The sequence below is a fragment of the Brachionichthys hirsutus genome, chromosome 9 (assembly GCF_040956055.1).
Source record: "Brachionichthys hirsutus isolate HB-005 chromosome 9, CSIRO-AGI_Bhir_v1, whole genome shotgun sequence".
Taxonomy (NCBI): Eukaryota; Metazoa; Chordata; class Actinopteri; order Lophiiformes; family Brachionichthyidae; genus Brachionichthys; species Brachionichthys hirsutus.
The window spans coordinates 9,313,978-9,319,982 of NC_090905.1; positions in this window are offsets into that span (position 1 = coordinate 9,313,978).

Here is a 6,005-nt window from a genome sequence, read left to right on the forward strand (position 1 = left end):
ACCCGTTGAGCAATGCATGTTAAAACCTGTCAATACTCAACCTTAATGCTCTTTCTGTTCTTTTATACTGAAGAAATTAAATCAACATCAAATAGTCTCCTATTGCCAAGCCCTTATTTCATCACTACATCCCATTAATGTTCCAGAAAGACACAATTAATAAAATCCATCTTCTGTAACTGCAGCCCCAAAATGGAGAAGAATTTCTCTGTAAAATTCGGACTGGTTTAACTAAATGCTTCCTGTTGAACTATACTGGGAGTACAATGTAAGTACAGGAAAGACGAGGATAGGGAATGAGTTTATGTTTGAGAGATGTATCTTACTTAACACAAAAACAATTTTAAGTGCAGGGCACATTTTCATTATTTTGGGGCAATGAAACTTAATTTGGATGTAAAAGGTCTCCACTAATTATTTAATATTTAACAGGTAATTTGAACACATTGTTTTTTTCTAAATGCAAAGTTGTTACCTTTTTTCCTGCATCCTTGCACTGAACATGTCAGTACATTTCCATTAAGTGATTCTTTGATACTTCATATATACAAAGTATTTATTTGTAATCGGCAGGCTGTGATCTAAATTGTCCAAACCGTTCACAAACCTTTAACCACTACCGTTTTCTTTGTAGTGGTTCTGTGTTGCCTCAGAAGCTGCATCTCAATTGTTGTAAATTTTGTACAGTTGGAAAACGTGTTGATTGTCTTGTTTCATGAGCGCTATTTATTATTGCCATGTGTCTTTGAAAAAGATGTAAAAGAGAGCACTGAATTTATTCATTTATGCCTTCTGTGTAATAGGGTGAACCGTGTACAGTCAAATCTATATGAGGAAAATAAAGCTGAATTGTTTTTGGGTTACCTTTGAGTGCATCTCTTAATATGCCAGGTTTACAGTGAGATTTACAGCTGAACCTTGTTTTCAATATATCTAAGAAAAATAGCTGTTTAAAAAAAAATAATGTTTGCCTTATCTAAATGCTCTTAGAGCGAGTTAACCCGCAAATTCAGTTACTCATTGAGAGCATTTACCACACACTTAGGCCTCTATTTAATTGTGGAGATCCATTTACTACCACCAACAGACAGTGGTCAGTCAGTTAACAGTGATTGATGCTGCTTCCCCCCCCCCCCCTCACTCTCCAGGGCACGTGGGTGACAAGAAAGATACATGGAGCGAGAGAAGAAGAAAAAGAATGATGACATAGAAAAAATAAAGCAAGTGGAGAAACAGATGCTTGACGGTATTTACTGATCCTCTCAGTGCTAAAGAGACACAACAGCAGATTGCAGTGCTTCCCTGCCAAATCTAGCCTTAATCCCTGTGCCATTAAGTTATTGTAGAGGACTGTTTGCAACATGGTCATTGTGGCCATACAACAAGAATAGGGTCTTGAGGCAGGCATGTATCAGTAGATAAAAACTTGAGGCATCACTAAATACATAGAAATTCATTCTAAGGAGGACATGAATAACAGAGTTTATAATCCAAATATTCCAGTGTTGACCTAAGGTAAACCTACAGGCCAACATTCCCATCCCTAAAATCACAATCCTAGCATGCATAATAGTATCTGGTCAAAGAAAAAACAAAAACCCACTGGCACCTTTATTGATTTCCTGTCAGCTATACTTTTTTGGTTTTCAAAAAAAAAAAAAAAAAGATAATAATTAAAGAAAACAACCAAACAACCATGGACTTTTTGCAGAATGAAAAATTCTGCTGTCATCAAAACCTCCAAACATATGGAGAATATGACCTCAGCTATAGCCCTCTGTGTGTGTGTGTGTGTGTGTTACACTTGCTGCAATGTTAAACGTGGTTATAGCAGATTTATTCCCTGTATCTATGGTGTTGGCTAACTATGCATAGAATTATAATGACATTACACCAGAGTGTACATCTGTATGAACCTCATCTGTATGCAGCAACGTGCAGCACTTGTCTGAGAGCAGGCCAACCTAACCCAAACGTAAGTGTTATCGATTCCCTTGTGTTTTAGCTATTCCTGTTACATTATGAAAACAAAAGCAAAGAGTCAGCCTGGTTGGGGTTTGCGTGTTTGCATAAAAAGCCACAAATTGAACTGATTTTTATTCAAGCACTGACTGACTGGACTAGGGGAAATAATGGATAGGCTCTAATAGTACTGCCTTACAAAGATAAAAAGGCACACAGACAGTTAGGATAATTTACACGCCACTTACAGCACTAGTATACATATAAATCTGTGGAAATTCCACCACTGTTGCTTTGGTGAAGATGACAAACACAAGCAAAATGCCATTATCATTGATCGCAAGGCTTTTATTACAAACTTCCTGAAGGAAACAGTTTTTTTTTTTCATCTGAAGAGAAACCGCACACATTAACATGCAAAATAGATAAGGTTTGTTTTGACCTGAAAGTCAATCTTGCAGGATCAAGACAGGGAATTTCTCTCCATCCAGCCTGGAAAGAACAATGACCCTTCAGGATAACTGAGTGAGTCTCAAAGACGCATTGGAGTCAAACAGAAGACTCCCATGACACCCTCAAGGTCGTGAGCTCAATGTTGTTTTCATGTGAAATCAAGTATTTTCCACTCAATGATTATCCTGCTGAAAACATGAACAAGCTGATCAATCAGAGATTGCAGACCCTCGCCTCCAAGTGCCCTATCTCGCAATGTTAAAGAATCCTTTAAAAAATTCTAGAATCTGGAAACCTTGCTTGTCGATTGGGTTACTAGTTTTTGAGTTATGCGCGTGGACAGACAAACAAACAGACAAACAGACAGACCCAATTGCAATACCCTCGCCTCCCCTTCGGCGAGGGTAAATAGATGACAGGTAACTAGAAACCGAGGCAAATCCAGTGGTGAAGATATTGAGAGCTGGTTAGTGTGAAACTCAGTCTTCAGTGTCTGGCTCATCTGAAAACAGTGTCTTTAGTGATGTTGGATGTAAGCTGTTCATCCCCTTTAAAACACACACACACACACACACACACACACAAACACACACACACAGTCTTGTACCTTAGTGAATGAGCCTCTGACATATTTGTTTCAACAACAGAGGGATTTCTGCTTACTCTGGGTTTGGCCACGCTGCTCAGGATGTGTGTGGGGTTGCTGCAGTGTAAATGCAGGGTGGTGGGGTGGGGGTGGGAATGGGGGTATTATCCAAAGCGACAACATGGTATTGCTTTTACAGGAGAAAGGTGCACAGACTTAAAGGGGGTGCACAGTAGGATAATGAAGATTAAAATAAAAATGAGATGGGTAAAGAAAAACACACAAATACATCAGATTTCTGACGACATGATTCACGGCATCAGCATCCCGTCTTTGAGACCGATTCTGGTCGGGGATGAATGCTTTACTGAAACCTGGTTCTATGCACGCACATGAAAGCTAAAACATGCCTGCATGTGTGTTCAATTCCTCCACATTTCAATGAAGCTGGTTTGAATGAAGATGCTCATCTGATCAATGGTGATGGGAGACGGAATGTCTTCCTGAAAACAATTTGACATATTCTTCTAATATCTCGCTGTAATTATTTGTATACATTTGTGGTTTGAAATGTGTTATATTGACAGATATTTGGCTCTTAAAATATTTTTTGCACCTTGGAGACTACAAAAAAAATTGCTGTGTAATAAAAGCAGCCACTGAATCTCCTTCCAAACTATAATTTATGAAAAGCACAATAGTACGGTACATCAAAGTTGATTACTTGAGTAAATGTAGTTTATTACTTTTCATCATTGAGAAATACATAAATATTCAGAATGGCGTAACAACATTGGACCTGGGGGGGGGGGGGGGGTCTGCGGTTTGGAGAGGGAGGTAGCTGCAGTGTTAAAAGTGAAATGCTCAGAGGAAAATTGAGGCCCCATAATGGAAGCATAATGGGCTTAGTGTCAGAGTAGAGAAGACGAGCCGTCAACCTCTCTTACCTCAAGTCAGAATAACAGGGCTTAGGAAGCAAGGAGGAGACAACACTAGGCCCCAAACAGGCTTTAGAAACCCCCCCAGCAGCCTAATGGCCGGATGTGGCTGGAATTCCAAGCAATGAGATGGTCACTGGTTGTCTCTTTGTGAGATTGTAGCGCATCACATCACCAACTCAGGCTGAATACTCAAAAACTCACGTAGGGGTTCCGCCTCACAGTTCATGAGCGGAGACACAGGAAATGTCATTGAGGAAGGCTTTATGGCTGGACTCTACAAAAGTGGATGACAATGTCTCTGGGGGTGGGGGGGGGACCTTGTGTAAAAAGGAAGGACAAGACATGGATACAGATTTGATATTACGCTAGAGATTTTAATTCTCGTGGCGTACGGCTCACTTGCATCTCAATTTGCTGCAAGAACTGTACAACAGCTGTCAAAACAAAAATCTAATTTGAACGCATGTCCTACAACGGACCATGCACTGCTGCCTTAGAGCCGATAGTGAGTGACGGGGTGCAACCAGACACCTCGAGACTGTTACCTCACGCTTTTTGTCGGGACAGATTTGCGTAAGACTGGTGGATGAGGACAGTCGCGGTGTCACGGAGCGTGTACGAGCGAAGGGTTAAGCCACTATTGTGCGTGAACAAAATGTGCATCTTCATGCAGTCCTAGTTCAGATCCAGGATCTAGATTTAGTGTCTTCTCCTCTGGTGGCGTGCACAAGAAGGAGCCGAGGCTGAGAGAGTCGATCAAAGGCGGCCTGAGGACGAGTAAAACGGATTTGGATTCGGACCATGCACTAGTTATTTTTGGAAACCATCCAGATCTCGCCAATTTGACATCGTAGAGCAGAGACAGGTTGAGAGAATTGTGTTATAAATATACCTAGTGTGCTGCGAGGAGAGTACATAACCCATTGTGTACAGGTGTAACTGAATATATCCTAGACTGAATATTTTCTTTTGGTACATTTTCTGACAAATACGTTTGTGGCATCTAAATGTGCATGAATCTGTTGGATTAACCACACGTTGGATTTCACAAACCCGCCAACAGGAGAAGAACGGGGCAAGTTCAGTGAAAGAACACTTCGAATCTGGATTACGATCAAGGAAATTCTGATTGCATAACCTCTGAACCCATTTTCACACATTTTTGCGCAAGGGTGGTGTACGGCAGAAGCGATCACCTATGGGTTTAATTCCTTACACATTTAATTGATCTGCATGCATCAAGTCTGGTTTAGGTTCAATGCGATAACCAAGACAGTGGGGTGTGAGTCTGGGATGACTTTACGACCACAGAATCCATTACTGCAGCAGCCTCTACTGTACACCCTTTGTAGTGTGAACACACGGCATACTGAGGATGACCAAGTCATCCAAATGAACAGAGAGAAGACGGAACAGATCTGTTGAAGACTTTAATGAAATGAAAGTCCTAATTAAAGCATTCCTTGAATGTAACAATCAAATCAAACAAATTGTCAGAACTTCGACCCAGACTGAAAAGCCTGGCTGGACGTGCTTCAAATCATCCAATACATAATGTGAATTAATATTGCAATAATATATACAGAATATGCCGTGATATGATTTCGGCCGTTTTAAACAGTTTCTAGTTAAAATTAGTGGATAGAAATGTTGGCTTTTGGTTCCTCCGGCTCATTGATTCATAAAACATTTCATTCTATTATTAACAATAAGGAGTCCTGCTGAGGAGACAATCCAGGAACAGGCGCCCCTGTTGAATCTCAACCAGTTGACAGAGCTCTCATCTCAGATATCGTGCTCACCACCCGAACCTACTGGGTGAATAACGTCGGCAAGTGATATTTAGATTAATGCAAGCCCATGCAGTGTGGCTAATTTAATGGGACTTTCCAAAAAGAAGGGCGAGTGTTACAAAGAACTAAGCCAAAAAATAAAAATACACCACAACAAAAAACTGAGATCAAATATTTGGAAATAAATTCAAACTAAATCTTTGCAAACCTGCTGGGGATAAACAGAATGAGATAAGAGCAGGGGCGGGGGGCGGGGGGCGGGGGAGGGGG